Source organism: Hipposideros armiger, unplaced genomic scaffold (genome assembly GCF_001890085.2).
Source record: "Hipposideros armiger isolate ML-2016 unplaced genomic scaffold, ASM189008v1 scaffold_1097, whole genome shotgun sequence".
Lineage (NCBI taxonomy): Eukaryota > Metazoa > Chordata > Mammalia > Chiroptera > Hipposideridae > Hipposideros > Hipposideros armiger.
In genome coordinates, this window is record NW_017732447.1 from 88,904 (window position 1) to 113,400 (window position 24,497).

At 47.7% G+C, this 24,497-nt stretch overlaps 1 protein-coding gene across 10 annotated transcripts in view; it reads right to left on the bottom strand.

The window, feature by feature from the left end:
• The window catches only part of SMCO4 (single-pass membrane protein with coiled-coil domains 4), a 66,212-nt gene extending 46,577 nt beyond the window's left edge, over positions 1-19,635 (bottom strand). For 6 of the 10 annotated variants that reach the window (XR_002122720.1, XR_002122719.1, XR_002122718.1 and 3 more), the window contains exon 1: positions 19,483-19,557. The gene's annotated coding sequence lies outside the window, so the exon portion shown is untranslated. Of the gene's footprint in view, positions 1-17,488; positions 17,508-19,094; positions 19,253-19,455 lie in introns of those variants that run through there. The other 4 variants (XM_019632214.1, XM_019632213.1, XM_019632207.1 and 1 more) reach the window with 4 other exon arrangements.
• Between the last annotated feature and the right edge of the window lie 4,862 nt (positions 19,636-24,497).

Sequence of the window (24,497 nt, forward strand, 5' to 3'; positions counted from 1 at the left end):
ACACACACACACACACACACAGCTTTACCATGTGTGATGCACTAATATTTTTTACTATGTCTTTTTTCTTTTCTGTTTTTAAATGTGTCAAACCACTAAATCGATTCTGTATGACTATGGATTGTGGATGACAGCTTGAAGAGCCCTGCTCTAGTATACCCCACTTCAGCTCTAATTAAAACAAACAAACAAAAATAATATGTCAGGAAGTTCATCCTTAGATCTAATTTAAGTTTCTGGACTGTCAGGTTAATTAAATTTCTATAGCTAGATATGTCCTCAGGGCAGAGGTGGCAGTGTATCAGATCAGTAAAGGGCTTGGAACCTGGAATCGGCAGACCTGTGTTCAAATGTGGACTAACCTGCATGTTAGGTGGGTGAGCTTGTTACAAAGTGCCTGCTTGGTGCCTGGTTCTGTTTTCCTCAAAAGAGGCGCTAGGGGCATGGGATGGGTAAGGGAGGCAAGCCTGGTTTGGGGGAGAGGCCTGCAGGAGAGGACTTTCAACCTCCAGCCCCCACACAGCTCCCAACGCCCCCTTGTGGTTGAGAGCCGTTTCTGACACACACAAAAAATGGCTTCAGTTCCCATTACAACTCGCCCCACAGCCTTCTTTCCACCATGTTAAGTGATCCCAGCTCCTTCCAATTTTTTATGTAGGTATCAGTGGTGTTCCACATAAAAGTACAACACGTAGATGCCTAACCTATAACAGGGCATAGGTCACATCCCTGCCCTTGCAGAGCTTGCCGTCAAGCTAGGCAGACGGACAAGTAAACAGGTATCTTTTAAAACTCTCTGTGCCAGATGGCATAACTAAACTCTGGAAGTACACGGAGAGAGCACCTCATGCTGGAAAGTCTAGTCCTTAATCCTAATTGCAATCCTTTTAGTAGGAAAAACCACAGTTTGCAAATTTCTAATTTATAACACATTTAAGATTTAGAGACCACCACCACCACCATGCTAAGCCTCGAGTCATGAAGTACAGCATCCTTGTCTGCACCCGCATCGATATTAAAACTCTCACAACTCCACGTCTATCCAGGTCTGATGAGACTGTAAGTTCTTGAGGCCAGAAGTAAAGCTAATTGGCAAATAGACACAAAATTGGAATTCCAAAATTGCTGGTCAATTTGTTCCTGGTTCCTCTGGAACTTGCCCTATACTTGTCTACACTCAAACTTACAAGAGAGGGAGGAAGGGTGGGCTGGAGGGACTCCCATTCGGTGGTCAAAATGTAAGACTGAGTCTGCCAGATGCTTTTAAGAAGGCCTTCCGAGAGGCAAGGCCAGAAGGCCTCAAAAGTGATTTTAAAAATCGTCTAAAGAGAATTATACAGTCATTGTACGTGCATGTACTAAAAGTACTGATGACTCTAGTGTGCACATTTAAAATACCTTTGTTTCTAAAATTTTGTTTTAGCATTTCTTCATTTCTTAAATTACTGGACCTGAGCACTTGAGAGTGGTTACGTAGTTAACACAGACTTCCCAGGGCTCCTGTTCCCAGCAAAGGAGGCAATATCTGCTATCCCACCCCAAAAGCAAAAAGAGTGGGAAAATCTCGGAAGGATTCTAGCTAAAATAAGTGTTCTTTAGAGCTCTCTATGCCTCATCCTCTGCCTCTTGCTTTAGGGAAGGCATTTGCAGGAGAGGTCGTCAGTCACCAAGGCCTTTAGGGAGAGGGGCAGTTTCTCAGGCCTCTGCTTCTATAGCTGAGATCCATAATTTCCCCAAGTCACAGTGTTTTAAAATAAAAACAGAAAGTAATAACCCATTCATTGAATCCTAGTTGATTTTATGCACATTGTCTCATTCATAGCTCACCACAGCTTTTAGATATTATCATTATCCCCAATGTATAGAATGTAGATTCAGGGAGGTTAAATATTAATATAATAAAAAGTCAGGCAATGGCTGGGAGGGAAACTAGGATGGGTCCAGGCACTCCTGACTGCAAACCCGCGGCGGCGTGCTGGCCAGTGGAGACAGCATTTGAAGAGGGCATTCTTTCACTTTCAGAATACAACTGATTTTAAACAAACCCCTCCTCCAACGTTTGTTATGAAACTTTCAGAGGAAGCCACCTAAAAGTCTCAGGTATGTGACATCCCTTAAGAATCCCCATCTGGAAAATGGGGGTTACAGTGGTCCACTGGGAGTATTGGGTGAGGCGATGTTTTTGCAAAGCACCTGGAAACTCTGACACACCAGCAAACAGAAAGGACTGCAAGCAGCGGCATTACTGCCAGCACTCTGTAAAGAGCTAAGCGGGAAGAAACAGCAGACAAAGCCAAACCCACCCAAAAGCTTACGTTTACTCCTCAAAAATATAGGGCAGGCACAGTGTACTGAAGATGGAGGAGTATTCAGGTCAGCTGCCGGTGCAGACAGAGGTGGTGGTTAAAATAACTCCGTCACCACCTACATTATCTCACGGAGCTCATCATCTCACTGCACTCACCCAAGGTCTTAGGCAAGAATACCTACAGGAAAACAGCAAAATGAAAAAACTCAACAAAGAATGAAAAATGAGAATTTCGTGGTCCAATTACCTCAGAGTGAGAACCTAGAACACAACCCCAGTTCCATACAGAAGCCAGCCCCTTTGAGTCGGGAGCCTGCATCCCCAATACCCACAGCGGGACTCCTCTGAGAGGAAGGCCACACCTCGCCTCAGAACAGACTCAGGAGCTGTCACCACGCTCCCCATGCCCAGCCTGGGACATCTTCCATTCCAGGGCTCCTAAGACCAGTGTGATGTGGTATAAAAGGCAGAGTCCAGTCAGGAGGACCTGAGTTCAAATCTCTGGCTCTGCTAGTTACATACTTGGTCTGTGGGCAAATTACTGCACCACTGTGACTCTGTTTCTCTACCTGTAAAATGGACACAATAAGGTTGTGAGGATCAAATGAGAAAATGTACATAAAAGGCTCAACACACAGTAAATCAGCAACTGGCAGCTATTACTTAACACAAGCAGAAGCCAAGTGCCACTGGGTAAAACTTAAATTTGATTCCTTGAAAAAGAAATAGGTTTCATGAAGTTAGTAAGGATCAACCATTTGCAGAAAACTCAAGGAAGCAGGGAGGAAAGACTACAGTCCCCTGCTTCCCGACGGTTTCTGAAACCTCTCCACCACGGCTCCCCTACAGGAATAGAGGAGTGTCTGGTTACCTCCACACTCTTCACACTTTATAAATATACCACACGACCAATCAGAGAGTGCTTGCTGCCAACCTTCTGGGCAAACAAGTCCAACAGGATTTGATCCGGAAATTAAATGTCCATGCAGCCCAGCTACACTTGGTTCAAAATAGATACCCATGACCTACTTAGTCTACGAGTGCCGTTCTCAAAGCCAAAAACAAGCTGACGGTGAGGCAGGGCCGCTGAATCCAGCAGGGCCCTGCACAGAACCCCTGGCCTTCTTTGTCAGATGAAACGTGCACTGAAACAGCGATGACTCAGAAACTATCTTGGGGGTAGCTAGACAGAAATCCTAGCCGTAAACAGTTGGCTCAAATGATTTTTAAAAAGCAAAGGGTCACAGAACTCACGCTAACCTCTGACTAGCCCCAATGATGCATTTTCATTCACTTAGACTAAAAGGCTACACCTCTCATGACAGTCACTTTTCAAGCTACCTATCCTTCGCCCTCCAAATTGTTCCCAGAGTACATGTATCTATCTTCCCCACGTAACATTGGGTTCTCTGAGAGCGCAGACCCTGTCTTCTTTATCTTGACATTCCACACAGCATCTTGCACAGCACAGCTTCATGCACAGCACAGTGTCTTACACAGCACAGCTCCTTGCACAGCGCATCTTGCACAGCGCAGTGTCATGCACAGCACAGTGTCTTACACAGCAGTGTCTTGCACATAGCACAGTCATGCACAGCACAGCACAATGCAAAGCGCAGCGCCTTGCAGAGCGCAAGGCCTTGCACAGCACAGCGCCTTGCCTTGCACAGCACACAGCATCTTGCACAGCACAGCGCCTTGCACAGCACAGCAGCTTGCACAGCGCAGCGTCTTGCACAGCACACAGGGTCATGAACAGCAGTGTTGTGCACAGCAGCGTCTTGCACAACATCTTGCACAGCAACTTCTTGCACAGCACACAGTGTCTTGGTGCAACAATAAGCAGGCACTGTGTCTACCATGAGAAGGTGAGCTCCTGCCCTCACCAGGGAGTCCACCAGAGCCCAGCCCATTTGCACACCTGGCTGCTCAAGATCAGAGAACAGAAACAGACAGGTTGATATGTGCTATAAAGACAAGGAAGAGAGAGCCAAGACCAGAGAAAGATGCTGCACTTTCACCTACCACATGGCTACAGAACGATTTCCTACCTTACACTTCATTTCACCAGGGAGCTGCGAGTCTTAGGGAGGGTGAATCCAAAGACCTTGGCAGAGACACATTACAGTAAATCCCAGCACATCACAACGTACAGTACTAGGTGGACAATAGAACAGTGTACTTCACCAGCTAGGAAGCAAGCTGATGGCCAAAACAAAAGAAAACAAAGCAAAACTGCTACTCTTCACATCCAAGTGCGCCCTCCTTAAGTCTCTAAGGTCAGCCTGGGATGCCCCCCACACACACTGTATGCTCAAAATTCCCATCACAGACATTTACTTGACAGCCCTTTAGTTTACTTAGCACTTTTCTCCTACATCATGGCATGTAATCATGTACAACCGTGGAATGCTGGTAGGACAAGCATTTTTGTCACCCACTTAGAAATGAGGAAACTAAGGCCAAAGAGGGTCTATTACATGGTAAAATCAGGACTAAAGCACAACCTTCTAACTCCAAGCTCATACATACCCTTCCTCCAAAATCACCCAGACGTGATGAAGCCAGGAATCTGAGCTCTAGGCCACTGCTCTTTCCACTGCACCCCAATGCTGAGTACCTTTAGAGACAGAGTTCTAACACACAACCCTTCCCAACACAGCGGCCCACACGCTTCCACCTTCCTAACAAAGACAAAGGAGAGCACACAAATCATCAACTCTGGTGTCCATCGACAGGCAGCACCCATGTCAGCCACACATGCCCGCAGCCAGGCGATTACCTGCCCCCCTGACAAACACACAAAGCCTGGCCCTAGAACTTTCAAAGGAGAGACAGACACTAGCGACCGGCTTTCTGCAATCAAGTGGTAAGCACAGCGCAGTGTCTACTCATGGCTCCAACCACCACAAACCAGAGAACCCTAATATCTGAGCCTCAGTGTCCTGGGTTCAAATCCTGTCTCTGGAACTACTTGACTCTCTGTGGCCTTAGGCAAGGAACTTTGCTTTCCTAAGTCTCAACTTCCTCACTTATAAAACAAGGCATTTAAAAAAAAAAAAAAAAAAGGATCTCACAGTGAATGTACTTAATGCACAGAACTATATAAAGTGGTTTAAAAGGTAAATTTTATGTTATACATATTTTACCATAATAAAAAATAAGTTAACATTCGTATTTTTAAAAAGGATCTCACAGGGCCGGCCGAGTGGCACACTGGTTAAGAGCTGGCTTGGGACGCCAGAGGGTCATGGTTCGGATCCCACATGAGGGCCAGTGACACTGCCCTCTACAGCTAAGATGCTGAACAACAGCTCAACCTGGAGCTGGGCTGCCTTGAGTCGCCTGCGACGGTGTAGGCTGCAGCCCCTGAGGCAGTGGGTTGCCATGGGCTACCGTGTGTAGCCAGCAGCCAGCGTGAGCGCCTGTCCAGAAGCCAACGACTGATGTGCCTCGCCTGGGAAGAGCGCAATGATGGTTCCAACTTGGGCCAGTGAAGCAACGTCCTCCACAACTAGACTGAAGAACAAAAGGACAGCAATTTGTCTGTTCCCCTCCCCCAATTCCCCAATAAAAATCTTTAGAAGAAAAAAAGAAAATGCTGAAAACATAAAGACAAACAAATCTCCTGTGATATCAAAATCCAGAGATAACCACTGAAATTAAATTCTTTATAGTATTTTTCCCATGCATAGGCAGTTCTTAAATTTGGAGTGTAATGTGTATACGATTTTGTAATCATGATCCATTCTTTTCTGCCTTACCAGTAATTGCAAATACAATTCTCACAGCAACATCCAGAAATAAAGGGACTTCATTCAAGGCAAGGATAAAAAGTTGCATGAAACTTGAGACAGGGACAAGGAATTCCCATTGAACAACTGGAGACACCTGCTTCCAGGGCCAGGGTGCAGATTTAGGCCAAATCCCCCACCACCTGCTGTTCCTCCTTCCCTCACCAAAGTTCACACAGAAAGTAGGCCACTCTGGGGTGGGGGTTGTCCAGCCAAGGAGGACCATGGCCACAGGGTAGCTTTGTCGGAGCTCTGCTGTGCCAGGCTCCACAAGACAGACAGCTCATATTCCGACTGCTCTCGAGGGGCTCCTACTATGACTAGGGAAGTGGCGGTGGGGTAAGGGAAACCATCTCATCCAACCCCCAGGTTAAAGATGAGGTCCCTGAGGCCCAGGGAGGCAAATGACTTCCCCAAGGCCACAGCAATGAGACTAGCCCCAACATGGGGCCAGAAGATGGAGCTCTCATGGCTCTGCGCTAACACACTCAGCGTGCTGTCTGCTCTGGAGCCCGGCAAAAAGTGTCAGGGCCCACGCCCAGTGGATCCTGCCCATCGACAAGTATTTATTTATCAAGTGCTCTGGGCGTGTTAGCACAGAGACCAAGGCCACCCTGAGCACAGGGGCTGAGGTGGTTTGACAGAACACTGGGCACCCTGCCTGGCTCCCACACTTGGGCAAGGCCTCTCTGCCTCGAACAAGACCAGACTCCACAGGCTCCTGGGGATGCTCCCCAAGTCAAAACTTCCTGTATCACCAGGCAGAGAAGCCTGCACAGTTTCAAAGGCAGCTCCGCTCAGGAAGTGCTTTTGATGTGCTGGGGAAAGCACCCCCAGAAATAACTCTGCAGAAGGGATTACAATCTCATAAACACATTTGGAATGCTCCCTTTCTGTAAGAGCTAGGAATAGTCTTCCCGGCTTTCACTTTGTATGGGTGTGTTTTCTGTTTGGGGAGGGTGGGGGAATAAGTGAGCAGCATCCAGAGGCAACTCCTAAAACCCTACAGAACAGCAGCTGCTCCTGACGCTGGGGAATTCTATTTCCATCTCCGCTTACGCATAATTATCTTCTAAAGCGTGCTTCCCAGAGGGGTGACGGTGCCCGTGTCCTCCCAGATAACCTCCCTCAATATGCTGCTCCTGGCACTGCCATAGGAGGTGGAGGTAAGGAAGGCAGCCTGAAAGCAAGCCCACCCACGGCCCACTTCTCTGGAGCTCTAATCGCTAACGTGCCAGGCCCTTTCCTTTTCAGGCCCGAAGAGGAAATTAAATGTCAGCCGGATAAGGAGATTTCCCTTCAGCTCTGACGCCAAAGAATCTGAAGTTATGAAGCAACCACAGAAACCAAAGCTGGCACAGGCCTCTCAGGCCATCAGGCCAGGCATGCTGAGGGCAAGCCACTGCCTGGAGGCCCTGCTTTTCAATGACTGATACTCAGATCGCAGGCGGAAGTGTTTTTATGGCGAAAGAGAACACCACTGCATAAAACTCAGCAGGCCAGTTACCAAATAGGCAGCAGAGAGGGCCCCGGGCCTGTGCACAGGGACCCCACAACAGCTCACTCAGTCTCTGCACAGGTACTTTTGCACATCCCTCCCTGCCCTGGACTTTCAAGGCCAAATGTAGCCCGTGGCCCAAGAGAGCTGACTCAAATCTTTTCACAGCACAGTGACTTTACCCACAGAAGGACCCAGGGAGCTGAGCACACTGAGCTCGCACACTGACCTCAGCATTTTCTAAATCTGGCGGGGTGATGAACTCCTTAACCATAGGCGTAGTGTGCACCAGGCAGGCCCACGGCTAGAGAAGAACGTGCAGCTCCCAGTAGGGCTGCTGCACATGCTGAGTATTCTGGCAGCTCCAGTCACCCCAGGCTTGTCTACTTTCTCTTTTTCACACGTGTGGTGTAAGTGTGGAGAGGTGGATGGGTGAAAAGGTATCTAGAGGAGGAGAGAACAGAGCAAAGGGCAAAGGATGGAGGGTCAACAAATCACTGACATTTGAAAAAGAAAATGCAGAGCAACAGCTGCTACAAAGTATCTAGGCTCACAGCTCTGCCATGGTCATCTGAACTTGGACAAGATTCCTAAATGAGGTCGTCCATGCCAACCCTGCTTTCCTTCACGCTCACAGCCACAACAGTGGCTCCCATCTCACTGGGGCAAAAGGCCACAGTCCGCACAGGCTGGCAAGGACATACTTGATCCTTGATCTCCTCACATACTCGGGATCCCAATCTCAATCTCATTCTCTCTCTCTCTCTCTCTCTCTCTCTCTCTCACACACACACACACACACACAGAGGACTTCAGCCACGATGCCCCGTCACCTTCCCAGCAGGTGCACATGCCAACCTCAAGGCCTCCGCGTTTGCTGGTCCCTCTGCTGAGAAGGCTCTCCCTCCACACGTTAGCTCCTTCACGGCTCCCCTCTAGATGGACGCTCAAACACTAGTTCTCAGCAAGGCCTACCCTGCTCACCTTCCAACACCTCCCCAACCCACTCTGTCCCTGGCACTCCCCCTGCTTTTCAGCAGTCATCACCACCTCACAAACTGTCCTGAGTTGAACAGTGTCCCACCAAAATCCATGTCCACCTGGAACCTAAGAATGTGACTTCACTTGGAAATAGGGTCTTTAGAGAAGTAATTAGTTAAGATGAGGACACACTGGAGTAAAGTGAGCCATAATCCAAGGACTCGTGTGCTTATAAGAGAACAGGAGAGACAGACACAGGAAGAAGGCCGTGTGATGACGGAGGCAGACAGCATGAGCGAGGCTGTCATAAGCTAAGAGCACCAAGGACTGCCTGCAACCACCAGAAGCCGGAAAAGAAGCATGAACAGTCCCTCAGAACCTCCAGAACGGTGAGAGAATAAATCTCTGTGAGGGAATAAATTTCAGTTTATGGTCCTCTGTTACAGCAGCCCTGGGAAACTAATACACATACCATGAATTATAATCATTTATTGTCTGTCACCCCTCACTAGAAAATAAACCTCAGAAGAAACAGGATTTTAGCTCCTTTTGTTCAGTGCAAAATGCCCACACATAGAACAGTGTCTGGCACCAAGTAGGCACTCAGTAAATATACGCTGAATGAATTCTGCGTGAATGAAGATGAGCTGAAGAGAGGGGGGAAGGGGTGCTATGCCCATCCTACAGAGGGCAAAACTCAGATGTCCTAAGTTTGCTCAGAGACAGACGAGCCAAGACCAGAACGGAAATGGGACTTTGCTCTTTTGATAAATAAGACTGAGTTCCTCCAGGTGCTAAGTGCCATGCCAGCCCTCAGGGTAGCTGTTACTAACCACAGGTGTGCGGGGGAGGGACAGGAAGGGCAGGCTCTAGCCTCAGCTCTCCCTCAACAGGGCCATGACCTTGAACAAGGGAGCTCACCTCTGGGTTTCAGTCCTCATCTGCAAGGTGAAGGCTGGATCATAGCAGCTGAGTCTACCTGCTCTCTAAGGGGCAGGCAAGGCTTGGGTTAATGAGTACTGCTTCTGAGAAGCCTTCTCAGACCTCTGGGGTGAAGGTGGAGCCTCTATTCCGCTGACTTACATCTAGGGCAGTGCATTTGGCACTTTCCACACACTACTTTGAAAACTTTCTCATACCACACGCCACCGTTATCTCATTTGCATAGATGATTTTCACACACGTTACCTGGACTCATGTCACAGGCTCCTGCAAGCCATACAGTCTGCCCAGGTCCCACCCACATCCTCGCTGAGTGGCTCTGCTCCTCTCCCAGGCCCGCAGACAATAAGCTCACACGCCAAACTCAGCTCCCAAGAGCAAGGTTCCCTTCTCCCCATCTGGACCCCAGGGACCTGGCCTGTTTTAGAGGTCTTGGTACAGCCTTACCCACACTCAACCTGCAGGTCTCAGACCTCCAGTTTGGGTAAACCACCAGCAAATTAGGGACTTGAAATGAACTGGGTGTCATACACAAACACACATGCACACATGTGTAGACACTGCTCTCTGAGCGGTGTAATTCCAGGTGATTAGGCATACGAAACCAGCACAGACATCAAACCCAGGGCCAGCACTGTTAGGAAATAACCAGTTAGAAGGTACAAGCGTGAGCTTTGGAGCCGGGCAGGCCTGAGTCTGAATCCCTGCCCTGCATCACCTTGGGCTACACCTGCCTTACCTCTCTGCACCTCAGTGACCTGATTTCACAGGGGCCTCAGGACGCAGACCTTAGCAAAATGCCTAATGCACTGTAGTTCTCTTTTCTAGTATCTGGAAATGGGCAGCACACGGCAGTGTGGGGAAGGCGGAAAGAATCTCAGCCCCAGAGTGAGGAGATCTGGACCCCATCTCGGCTCTTGAACAGCCGGCCATGTGGCCGGGGAAGCACTTCACCTTGCAGGGCCACACTCAGCCTCCACAAAAACAAAAGGGACAGGTGGTACTAAGGACCCCCAGCACTCAGTCTATCTAAAAAGAGGGGAAAGTCCTCTGCATTTGGGGCCTGGGCGTTTCACAGCAGGAGGACTGGTATGAGGAGAGAACATCAAACCTGCTCTCCTCCCCGCAGGAGGCTCCCTGCCAGGCTCCCCACCTTCACCCCTTCTTTACTCACATAGCCCCAACAGATCTGACTCTGCTTAAGGCAGCTCCTTATCTCCTGGCCTCCCCCCGTAACAACATAACATTACTAGATTATGTGCATTTTTATATTTGGCAAATGTAACGTGCATTCATGCATTTAAAAACATTTATTAAAGAAAAAGGGACACAACTACATAATAGTAGTTTCTTACAATTACTGAGACTTATTAGGCAACACGCCGAGAGCTTCACAAACACTACCCTCTGAATCTTCACAACAGCCAACCCTGCTTGACCTGACCCTACAGGCTCTTCACCACCCACGCTGCCTGCCTCCTCTGACACTCCTCTCCCTGGTCCCCCTTAAACAGCACCTAGAGGACACTGTCATCCAATAAGCCAGAGCTTCCCTAAACCCACTGAGCAGCTCAGCCTGGAGGGATGGCCCAGGTGAGCCTACCTGTGAGGACCTCCACCTGCCTCCTCTATCAGGTCAGGCCCCTGCAACATCTTCTCAGAAACCGTGGCTTCTCGCCAAAGCACCCAGGCTGAGGGACAAACTATCACAGCATTCCCACAAGCCAGGTGAGAGGAGGAACTGATCACCACACCACTGTAAGGAAAGGCCCGCCACACACAGAATCTTTGATTCATTCACCACATTCACAGAGGCATTTCCAGAAGCAAGAGTGTCTGACTTTCCAGCGGACAATCTTTAAGTGTTCTCCCAGCTCAGCTCTCTCCAGTCTTGACTCCCCGCCTCGGCAGAGCAAAACAGACTGGTCTCAATGTGCTGGTTACGCACGCGTGCTTCCTCGGGGGAAAGGTTGGCAGAAATACTCTGGCAGGTCACACCAAAATTAAAGTGCTCTATTACAGTACTTAGCCTCTGGGAGCAGTGGAGAGAATGAGAAACCAAGAGCACTTGCTTCCAGGGCCATCCTGGCGACAGGATGCTCACACCTTGGTCCTGGAGGGCTCGGCTCCCTCATCCTCTATGGTTACTGTGGACCCACCCGCTAAGATCCAGAAGCCAAGTGAGGAGTTTCACAGCCTCACTAGTAATCGATGAAATGCCTACTAAACACAATCCATTTGTTTCACCTAGAAGAACACCAGCCCTTGGGAAAATGGGCAGCCTCATACAGTCCTGGTAATTTAAACCACTACAGCCCTAGAGATCACAGTATGGGTATTGCTGTAAGAGCTTAGAACCTTTGACACACCAATTCCACTCCTGGGAAACACGTGCATATGTGCAGAACAATATTTGTGTATGAACTGCAAAGCCAATGAGTTAGTTCATATGAGTATGTCTACCAATGGGGGCTGCCTCATAAATTATGATCTATCTACACTATAAAATATTTTATGGACAAAGTAAAAGAAAAGAGCTACATGCATGAAAAGATCTACAAGATACACTGTGTGAAAAGAGAAACCAAAATAATGAAACAATATATATGATGCAACCAGCTTGATGCTTACAAATGAAACAAAACTGTATGTATTTGGTTCTATATGGGCTGATGAACAATTTCAAGGTATGCATCAAACAGTTAAAACTGGTTACCTCTGAGGACCCAGCAAGGAGGTGGTGCCTGGGGCAAGGGTCCTGGGTAAAAGAGGACTTTACATTTTCTGCTATGTACTACTATGTACTATTTGAATGGGAGGGTCAGTGGAAGAACATAATATATTCATGTACGAGGTCGGACAATTAAGTTCGAGAACTCATCCTAGAAAAAGTGCTCCTTACCTCATTCCTGAACATCACTCCAGTCACCCTCAAAGCATTCCCCTTGGGAAGCTATGCACTGATGTGAATGCCTAGTCCACCCTTCAAAGCAATTTTGGAACTCTTTTTCTGGAGTGCCATCAGAGCTGTCGCCATATTACCCTTCAAGTCCTCAACGTCATCAAAATGTCTTCCTTTCAGTATTTCCTTTACCTTTGGGTAAAGAAAGAAGTCATTGGGGGCCAGATCAGGTGAGTAGGGAGGGTGTTGCAATAGTTATTTGCTTACTAGCTAAAAACTCCCTCACAGACAGTGCTGTGTGAGCTGGTGCATTGTAGTGATGAATTGTTGGAGAAAAGTTCAGGTCATCTAACTTTTTCATGCAGCCTTTTCAGCACTTCCAAATAGTAAACTTGGTTAACTGTTTGTCCAGTTGGTACAAATTAATAATGAATAATCCCTCTGATATCAAAAAAGGTTAGCAACATCGTTGCAACAAGTTCGCGAACTTAATTGTAAGGCCTTGTATTGTCAGACCTTGTATTACCTATATCATTTCAGAAAAAAGCAATTGAGCTGATTAAAAAACAGGACCACCATCACCAAAACAGGGTTCTTACTCTGGTGTGAAATTGCTTCACCAGTTTCAAACAAGTTTTGGTGCCACACTCCCAGGTCTTCCCAAGACTGACTGATAAAGTTCAAGTCCAATTTCTAAGGCAATGATGAAACAAGCGGTTGGGATCAACGGGGATGAAGAGAAATGTAGGATGTGAGGAAAACTTTTGGAAAAAAATCTGTAGAAGTTGCAAACCTGTCCTACCCTGAACCTGCCCAGCAATAAAACTATTCTGGGACTTTCTTCCCTCTCACCCTATAGGATGAGAAAAAAGCAAAAAACAGGATTAAGAGAGAACTCCCTTTCACACAGCAGAGGGAACAGAGCTGCTCCCAGGGGAAGCCAAGGAAAAGGCCTGGCCAAACTCCACCTTCCTGACAAAGGCGCATGTGCCAAGTTCCTCAGATTGCTGGGACAGCCAAGACTGGCAGCCCTGAACCCCACTCATTCGAGTCCCACCACTTCGGCAAACAGCCCAGGCATGTTTTCACACTCACTACTGAAATCCAAACTGAACCAGTATACAAATCAGGTGGTTCTGCCAACAAAACAGCAACAATGTGGAAAAAGGAGAGATAAATCCATGGTATCCTGGCTGAATATATATATATATATATATATATATATATATATATATATATATATATATATTTATTAATCTATTCTTTCTGCTTGCCAACAGTAACACTTCTGTAGACTTTTTTTTTGCTTCCTAGCAATAATTAAAATATGCACACACATGTGCGCACACACGCAGCTAAACATGAGGCAAAAAGAAAAAAAATGGGGGAGGGGGCTTTGCTTAAAACATAATGTTCAAGAGGTAGGCATGATAGCTAACATCCCCAGGCAAAAATTCTCTCCATTGAAACAGGTACCCTTTTAGTGCCACACAAACTCACTGGGCACTTCAACAGTCTGCAAGCTAGGGGGCTGCCAAGAGGTGCCCTTAGGACCAGGAAAAGAGGTCACATCTTGGAGGGAAAGGGGTACCATCAAGCAGAAAATAGGGGAGCGGAGTCTTCTGCGGTGACTCAGTACAGAGACAGCTTGCAAGCAAGCCGGGAAGCGGGCATTCCAACAAGGGAACCCTTTGAGTAAAGGTAACCCTCCTCACAAGGAGGATGCAGCCTAAATAAAGCCGGAACCTGATCAACTGGCCTGACCCAAGCAAAACCATACTATCGGAAGGGCTTGGGTATTATGCCATCTGGAAAACAAAAGCCCAAGCAAGTTTATTAGAGTCTGGCACTAACTAGGGGGGAGGGCATGAGACCAGCATATTATTGACATGGAAACAGAATATCCTATGACAGGGACATGTGGACACTAGCCACCAGGGCCAGTCATCTCCACTTGCTCTGAATGCAGTTCATCCAAGTATGGTCTGGCTCCCCACTGAGAAGGCACCTTTCAGGGGAGGGTGGCCACTCCTCCTGGAAGCCCTCCTGGAAGCGCTGGCCACTGCTGTGAACTCACCCACCACCACTCCCATTTCCCAGCCAGCCGCTCTATGCTTGGTGAGTACAAGTCACCCAGGCCTAGAGGTGGATCAATTCTTGGGGTCAGAGCTGAGGCCCACACCCCGTGGGTCCACCAGGGAACAGTGGGGTGTAGACTAAGCTTCCCTCTCTGGGGGGTTTTCCCCTTGAACACTTTCCACTTTGTTTGAATGCTCAAACCAGCATTTCCCTAAATGGGGTCTGAGCAACCTGAATTCCATCCTTTGAGATGCTCCTGGAACGCAGAAATGAGGAGGCAAGGAGGTGGGCAAAGTGAGGGGAAGGCGCTTTCAGGTTTTACTCAAGTACCTTCTCTACCTGTCAGAAGAGGCCAAAGGAGACAACTTTGGTTTCTGCGAAGATTGCTTTCAGTCTACGGTTTGCATCTGCAATACGGGGAGCGGGGACACTAAGCACTACCCATCCTGACACATCCCCTTTTCTCCATCACCACTGCCGCTATCTCAATGTCTTAAGTTCAAGCCTTCATCATCTCTTGTGCCGGTTACTCTAACAGACTCATTTCTCCACTCCTCATTTCTCCCTCCACACAGCTCACGGAGCTAACCTTTCTAAACCCTCTCTCCCTTAATGAAAACTCCCAGCCCAGAGGACAGAGTCCAACCCTGGGCAGGGTGTGTGAGGCCTCTACCTGCACAGGTTTTGGAGTTGCACGGATCTTGGCTGACACTCTCAGACGTTATAACCACTTGCTGGCTGTGTGGGCGCACATGTGTTTCTGTGCCCATTTCCTCCTCTGTGCGCTGGGAATTACACCATCAACCTCCAGATCTGTGAAGATTAAATCTAAGTGGTAGAGAGCCTAGCTCTGCGATCACCACTGTACCTATCCCCAACCTGGCTCCGGAGGCTGTGCTCTTCACCACCTACCTGGCTGTACTACCACATCATATGGAATGAGCCTCATATGGAATGAAGACGAATTAACTCAAGAAAAGATTAGGGATTATAAACATAAAAATTAGGCTTCCAAATGTGAAAGACACCCAAATCAACTCATTTGCAAAAGAATACGAAAGGAGGGAGGGGAGGGAAAGGAAGGAGAAGGAAAACATTACTTTGGGAGGAAATGCTTTTAAAATATATAGCTCTGTGATTTTTTGACTTCATTTGTTCCAAAGATTTAGAAGGATTACATTTCAAAAGCTCACAAAGGATACACTTCCATTTTTTAAAACTATTTCTTAATTAATATCTTCAGAGAAGAGGTACTTTTATAGACCGAATCTGAAAATTCTCAGAGAAATTTTGGCATCAGTCATAACAAACACCCTCTTGGAATTGAATTTCCTTTTCAGCATACAACTTACTATGGAAACTCCTTTATGATGCAACCACAACCAGTCAAAATCTGCCTGGAGCACGAAAAGTTCAAAGCCCCACCAGAGAGCCTTCTAGGGCTAGATGGAAATTGGCCCCACACTTAGCCAAATCCTGTATCTAACAGATTTCTCCCACACCAAGTTTTCCAGCTTTTACAGTCAGATTCTACTCTTCCATCTTCTTCCCAAACCATGTCTGCCCTGCCCTCCCACTCCGCATTATAACTTTTCCAATGCCTCCTTCCAGTTAGAAACCCCCTAAATTCAGGATCTTTTCCTTGTCTGTAAGATAAATAAAAAAGAAGGGCAAAAATAGGCAAAGGGAAACAAGCCACCTCCTCCATCTTCACCTTCCTATCAAAGACCTGTTCTTTCTAGCTTCCGGTTTCGTTCAATTCCAGCCTTTTAGATGATAGCAGGACATGGAATACTGATACTGTGTGTTGGGGGCTGGAGTGGGAAGGCAAAAGCAGGAAGAATTATTCGTAAGTACAAAAGGGTACTTTAAAAACCTTTTCCCCTTGAGGACAATTCCTACTGGAAGACTTAATCAATGCCATTATCCCAAATGCCTGTGGGCAAAGAGAGAGAAAGGGGTGGATGCCAACCTTCACTGACTACCCATTGCAATTCACAGATATACCTCATTTAATATAAGGCCGATAATATTGATTTTACATATACAGAAGCCAGGCTCAGTGGGGTCAGGAGATGGGCTCTGGGTGTACACCCAGGCCCACCAGACACCAAAACCCACGGACTCATAAGCTTCAACTGCTTGTTAAAACACTGGTCTGGACTGGAGGGCACTTTACAGTTTACATGGTGCTTTCCATTACTTTACCTCATTTAACATCGCAACCCTGTAGAATAGCTAAGAATTCCTTTTTCATGATTATAGAAGGCTGTTTGGTTTCAGAGATCATCAGTAACTTGTGCAAGCCAGCTGTAATACAGAGCTATGCCCTTTCTGAACTCTTTTCTCACCTCACAATGCCTGATAAATGGTAGGGGTTCAAATGGTAACTATTATTAGCATCATGACTTTTACTAATTGACTAGCCCTTAAAATAAAATTTAAATACACACAAACAAATAGGTGTGTGTGTGTATACACACACACACACACACACACACACACACACACACACACTACAGATATTTTAAAGATTCAACCTAATTAGTCAAGCTTTTACTTGTCAGAGAGGAGATAATTTTACCACTACCTCAAACTCAAGAGATAACCATTAACAGCAGCTTCCAAAAAACTGACAAAAAAAGATGACTGAAAATGATGTGGTTGAACCCAATATGGATTTTGAAAGCTACTAATGTAAGAAAACAGGACAGAGGCATTCAGTGATTAAAAAATACAAAAAAATCCTCCTCTCCTTCCAGCACCATGGCTTGATCATTAATGTGCTATCTGACCTGGCCATGTCATGTTGACTTAGTGATAACCTTTAGCATCCAAAACGGGATGGCCATCTGGTGACCTGGAAGTTCAAGTGAGAGGCTGCCCAGGAGGTCTGGGGAAAAGGGATACCGTGGACAGTTATTACCTTCAGCTATTTTAATGTGCTACGACTCATGCATTGTTTGTCTATTAATTACACTCACTTGAAAAAGAAACCTGGGAAGTTCAGAAATGTCAGATGCAACAGGAATCAGCTCACCACTTTCTCAAGCCACAATGAAAAAGATGACAGAAGTATGGCGGTACAAGGATCCCAACATCAGTCAGACAGAAGGAACTCTACAATACTATGGCAATGAGAGATCCTTCTTCAAGTAAGGCTGCACCAAGACCAATCCAACTGAGCATCCACTCCAGGCTTGAAGGTTAAAACAAAAGAAAAAAAATTCAGGTCCACAGGTGAAATAAATGTAATTTTTTTTAACAGTTAACTTTGTACTAAAAATAGCTGGGCAGCCATGTACACTAATTGCCTGCATGAGAACAGTATCCATACTCTTAAGTCTAGTACCAATTATTAGTTTTTTATTTTCTCTTGCTTTTTGCAATCATTCTTGCTTCTCATATGTCTTCCTTGAAGTCCATCCTAACTTCTTCATAAGAACAGGCTGAGGTTGACTTTGTGTGTAGCTGATCTAGGCTCACAAGGAAAAAGATCTCAGTCAGAAACCTACTCTTGCCTCTATCAAATTGTCTAGCTCTCTCTTTATATCCCATTTCACAGATAAGGAAACTGAGTCCAGAGAGGGCAACTGACTCATCCAAGGTCATACTTCTTGCTAATATATGTAAGACTAGAACTATGGCTCAAAGAGGCCTACAGTGCAGGTCTCCAGCTCTAACACTGTTGCAAGTGACCTGACATACTTGTGTCTTGAATAAACAAAGTTTATTTGGGTGGAAAAAATAAAATAAATAAAATAAAAGCCAACATGCATCATCTCCATTGTCAAGGGGCACCATACAGGTTGCCCTAATAAAGCAGTCAGCACCTCCAGAACCACTTGTTTCAGAAATAGCCAACCTCAGCCAGAGGATAAAAGGCCATGTTTTATACCCCCTGCAGGATCCCCAAGATCCTGTAAGCAGAGGTGCCGCTGGGCTTCAGGGACCGGGGACGCGGACACTGGCGTAATGGAGCGGGAATGGCGTGGGCGTGTGAGGTGGTCGGAGTTGTGTTTTCAGACATTTCCCAGCGACGGTTATGATTCCATGCAGCCCATTCCTACTCACCTTGGTACCCTGAAATATCTCCTTCACCGAGGGGTCCCTCCTCAACTTCCCCAGGACAAAAGCATGCAGTCAGTCTGGGAGATGAATGTGGCAGATGGGGAGGGGCCGTATTCGACCCAAGCCGTAGAGGAAGCAACGCCTGACTCTCTCCCCGCACCCCTTACAGGAACTCCCAATTGGGTCTTCAGACGCCAGAGGTGTCCCCAACTCAGCCTGGCCCCTCTCTCAGGGTCTACCCCGAAAGGGGCTGGGGGAGGCAAAGCCCCAGCGCTCTACTCTGCGGCCGGCTGGCCTCTGGTCCCCGGCCCCCCAGGCTCGGCCCTCGTGGGGCCTCCTTTCCTCGCTCCCTCCCTCCCTCGTCACCCGCAGAGCCCCCGGCCGGACACTTGTCCACTCCTGCCCGAGACCCTGAGTGCACGCACCCCTTCCTCCCCGGCCGCAGAGGACCCGCGTCTCCCGCCTTCCCCAATCGGGCCCTCCCGGCCGCCTCGCCTCGGGCCGGGGACCCCCTCTCACCGCGTCCCTCCGACCCCCGAGTCCGCCCGGCACCCGCACTTCCCGCCCGCCACACGCAGGCTCTCAGTCCGCCCCAACTTTTCCTGGCTGCGGCCGGGGCCCGGCAGCGGCGGGGAGTCCGCGTCCGGAGCCGCGACGGGAGGGCTCGCGTTCCCCGCGCCCCTGCCCGCCCAGGCGGCACGAGTTGCGCTTGGGACCTGCTCGGCGCTCGGGCCTCGGCGGTGAGCCCGGCGCGGAGGGAGGCGGAGGCGGAGCCGGCGTGGCGGGAACCGCGCCGTCCCAGCGCCCGCACTCCCGCCCGGCGCCGGGTCTCCGAGCCCGCCCGCCCGCTCGCCCCGCCGCCGCGCCGCTCCCTGCCCACCTGCCCGCAGGCGCCGGCGCCGCTCACCTCCTCCCGCGCCACCGCCGCCACTGCCGGGAATACGTGGCAGTGGCCGCCGCCGCTCGCGCTCCTTGCCTCGCCTCTCCTCTCCTCTCGGCGCCCGCACGGGCGGCTCCGACGCGCCGGACCGCAGCGCCAGGCGCCCTCTGCCGCCGGGAAGCCGAATCCTCTCGCCCTAACCCTAAGTCGGCGGCCGCCCCCGCCCCGGCCCCCGCCACCTCCTGTCCCCACCAGCCCCGCCCCTGGCTCGGTCCCAACTCGCTTCCGAGCAGGGGCCGCGGAGCCTGGAGACTCTTCCCGCGTGCCCGGCCCTGGGCCCGCCGCCGCCTCCGGGGAGCCTGCCCTGACCACCCAGCCTCTCAGCACGCTTCCTCCTGCCCCAGTGCAGCCGGGGCAGAAGTCATCCCCCGGGTTGATACGTTTCCTGTTTCTCTGCTTCGCCCACGAAATAGTAAAATCGGGGGCGGGGAGGGGAGAGGATTAGGGGAGCAAACGTGTGTCTCCTCCTCACCATTCTCTCTCCTAGGGCTAGGGTAGCGCCCTGCCTGGAATACTGAAGTGCGCAATAAACACTTCTTGACGGAGCGAGAGAGTGAATGAACGAGGAGAGATTTTTGCCTCTCTCCACCCATATAGGCTTTGAAGCCTCAAGATATCCTGACCTGGATTTGGTTTTTTGTAAATCACACACACACACACACACACACACACACACACACACACACACACACACAGCTTTGCATAAATAAATGGGATTCACAATTCCCCACCTCAGACCAGCACCGAAGCCGCAAGAGATCCACAGCTAAATGTTACAGGATTTTAGTCAAATAGACTTCGGTTTTAGATCTACCACTTAAAAGCTGGGAAAGCTGATCTCCCTGGGCACAGTTACCTCATCTGTAAATTAAGAATAGTAAAATCTACTTTTGTTGGGAGCATTCACTGAGATCATGCATTATATGTAAAGCACTTTAGACACACAGACACACACACACACACACACACGTTTACTGTAGTATATAAATGGTAGCTATTGTTAGTACGTTACTGATCTAGGAGATAACAAAAACCATAGACAAATTGTAAAATAATGGCTACCTATCTTTTCACCTGAGGACAACAGTAATGCCTTTGTATATGTGGTATTGTATCATATCCAACAGGGCCAGCCCTGGGAGCAAGGCCGTCCTCTCCCCACCCCCAAGAATTAACTCGTCTTGGTATTAATAAGAGCTGTAGAACTGGCTCTCCGGCAGGTTTTCCATCCGGGTTTCAGTGGCCAATCTCTCAATTAACAAGTGTTTATTTTATTGCAAAGGCAGTGAACAGGTTCCGGGCCCCTGCAGGCCTCTTACTGTTTTCTTCTTGCCCCTCTCTCAAAGCCATCTTTTCAGTTCTGACAGCCCCCTTCCTGCTCCTCACATAAAGCAGCAGTGAAGTGACATCGGGTGGGACTGGGCTGGCATTTCAGCCCATCCACCTTGGGCTTTCTGTACCTCAGACCCCTCAATTGTAAACTGTGGAGAATAACACTTATCTGTGGCATTGAGAGAGAATTGGTGATCCAGTCTGTGAGTGAAGTCCCTGGACTATATGTGTGTTTAATAAAAGACAGCTATTGATTAGGTTACTTAACAAGCGTTTGGGGCACATCTCCTGAGTGTTGTGCGTGCTGTGAAAGTAAGGGAAATAAACCTGGATGAGGTAAGATTCCTATCCTCAAAGGAGTTTGAGGTCTAGCGGATAAGATAGGTGAGCACATATTAGGGCAGAGGAATTTGGGGGTGCATGGATGCTGCTAAATATGAAATTAGCAAGCCTGAAGTTCCAAATTGGGGCAGTATTGCAGTGTGAGTTACTTTACTTCATTATAATTGTAAATGCCATTTTCTTCTAAATATTATATGCATAACTTCCCAAGTCCACTGCTAAAAATTAATAATTCTATGAAGCAAGCAGAGCCCTTTAATGTAGGATTCAGTCCCTTAATAAGATGACTTCAAATGCTTCCTTATACTAGTAATAATGTGTATATTGTGTCTTTGTGAGACTTTAACTTTATAAGTTAAAGTTGCATATCTTGCCATCCATGTCTAAGAGGGAACGTTCACACATTGTTACACTAATGGCCTCAAATGAATTGGGTAGCCCCCCCCCATATTGACCCTGGGCTTGGCCATGTGACATGCTTTGGCCACTGGGACATCAGAATATAGTAAAAGTGGGGATGTTTCATGAGCACTTGTGCAGTACTGCTTCCTGTCTTGGAACACAGTATATAAAGTAAAAAAATGTGGTCTAAACTCCTTGAAGATGGAAGACCCCGGGCAGAGAGAGGCTTGCCATCCCAGCTGCGGCAGCCCCCAGCCAACCCACCAGCTGAATACAGCCACATGCGTGACCCCAGCCAACCCAAGAACTGTGAAAAATAAAATGGTTGTTGTTTTAAGCCACTTTGTTTGTTATACAGAAATAGATAACTGATAACTGATACACACATCACACATAGGCATTTTGAGAGTTGCAAGGTCTTGGTGAAATTCACCCAAGAGTCAATACTCTCATTACTGTTTTCTGTCAAGAAACATTCACTTGAAGTTACTATGTCTCAGCTTAGGGGAGTATCACACATTTGAAAGAATGCCTTCTTTCAAAGTTCTTCATTGAATTGGTTGCTGAGCCAAGTACTGTTTGGCAGCCAACATGACAATGAGCTGGCAATATTGGCTTCTAAGCCTGTTTAAATATTATAAATCCTTGAAACACAACAATTGTTATAGAGATTGGTGTGCTTATCTCTCCCATTTTTTCATGAACTTCTTAATGGCGGACACCTTGTCCAGTTTGACAAGGTTTCACCATAGATATGAAACATCACATTAGGAAGGGAAATTAGAGGTCAACTAATCCGCCACCTCGTTTTATAGATGAGGAAACCAGAGCTAAGAGAGATTAGAAGACCCTGACAAATTCCTAGGTTCATGGAGCCTGCTCAGAGCAGAACTGGGGTCATCAATGCAAAGCTCTTTATGCTGTTTATTGGATTGTTCTGCTTTCCCTTTGTGACACTTGTTGCTACTAAAAATATCCTCCCATGTTCAAAGTACCTTTACAACTTTCCTTTACATTTAAGATAAAATCCAAACTCAGTCCAGCCCCACGAGGTCTGGTGCAGTGTGATTCTGCTCTACCCCTCCCTCAGCACACTGCCCACTATGGTTTTTTCTGTTTTTTGTACAACTCGATTCAAGATTCCAAGCCCTGAAAGGAAGTCAGCGTGACCTAGCTTGGTCACATGCCCAACCCCAACCTGAGCAGAATGGGACTCCTTGAATACAAGCCCCCAAAGATAATCATTGGGGCATTGTAACCAGAAGAGAATGTGGATCTAAGGTGACAAAACCAATGAATGTCATTACATTACCCCTCAGGCCTTAGCTTTCTCAGGGAAGCTTTTCTTAACCACTTCATCTGTTATGCTCTGTCATACACTCTTGGTTTTCCCCTGTTTGTATCACATTTCGTAATTAGATATTTATTTGTTTGTTTCTCTCATGTTCTCCCTGCATGAGAGATGGGACAGTGTTTGTTTGCCCACTACTATATCCTTGTCACCTGGCATAGAGACTGGTACATAATTGGCTCTCAATAAATATTTATTGAATGAATGAATGAATTATATAGGTCTTGCCATTCTTCTGACTAATCCATTTGACATTAGCTTTGTAGAAACAGGCGAGAAAAGACATAAAGAATATGATGAGTATAGGTTTGTGGAAGACATGCCATGCTGGGTCCCTATGTGACGCTGTGAGGAGAGCAAGGACTCACACTCAGGATAAATGAGGAAATACTACCTCGTACTTCAGAGATGTGCCATGTTGTGCTATGCTGCACTGTGCTGGTCTTGAGGGATACATTATTTAATCAGTGAAGCAAGGCAGCAGGGGGAGGTGTAGCATACAGAAGGCTGATGATTGCCTCAGAGCACTTGCTGAAGTAGGAACCCGCAAAACTGAAACTAGGTTTGTAGCCTGGCTGCAGCTGTCAGGAGAAGAGGTCAGTGGCATATGTTCATAAAACTGCTCCGCTGGCCAGCCTGTGCCCGGCTGTGTAGTCTCTACAGCAGAGGTCTCAGGCTCATCGCCCCCTGGTCACAGGTCCATGGAGAGGTTTCTGCCAGTCAGGTCCAAAACGCGAGCTTATTAGAGCAATGTAAAGTAAACATATTCCATTTTTGTATTAGTGAATATTGTATTTGTGATAGCTTGGGGGTTTTGTATTGGGTTTTTGTTTGTTTGTTGGTTGGTTGGTTGGTTGGTTGGTTGGTGAAACAAAAAATTCGCAACCTCAGTTTCTCCCCTAAATGTCTTTGTAATGTTACTGGCCCACGCAATCTGAAGAGCTCAGGAATTACCACTTTACAATTTCATCGGCCTGGGCATTCCCTACTAGAGGCTTCAGACTCAGTAGACCAGTCCTCAACCCACTGTTGTTGTTGCAATTGTTTCAGTCACGTCCACCCAGACTCTGTTTCCTTTTCTGCGTCATGCCTACTGGGCAGTCACGTTAGCTCCACTGATTAGAACATGGAGCTAAAGAAGCTGCACTCGGGACTACATCCGTGGTTGTGGGTCATGACCGAGCTGGCCGTAGCTCTGGAGATGTTCTGTTGGATATGAAGCCCTGGGCTTGAGGTCTGGTCAATGACAAAGTGCATATATGTACGAGGTGTGATCAAGCAATATGGTGAATGTTTAAATTTTTAAAAAGTGTATTACAATAAAAGACACATTGCCATTAACCCCCCTCAAAATACTCCTCCTCGCTTCAAAAACACTTATCCATTCTTGCCACTTTCTGAAGCAGTTCTGGAAGTCCTCTTTCATGAGTGTCTTTAGTTGCACTGTCGTGGCTGCCTCGATGTCCTGAATCATTTTGACTTTGGGGAAGAGCCAGAAGTCGCACAGTGCCATATCTGGTGAATGAGATGGAAGAAGATACACCATAATGTTTTT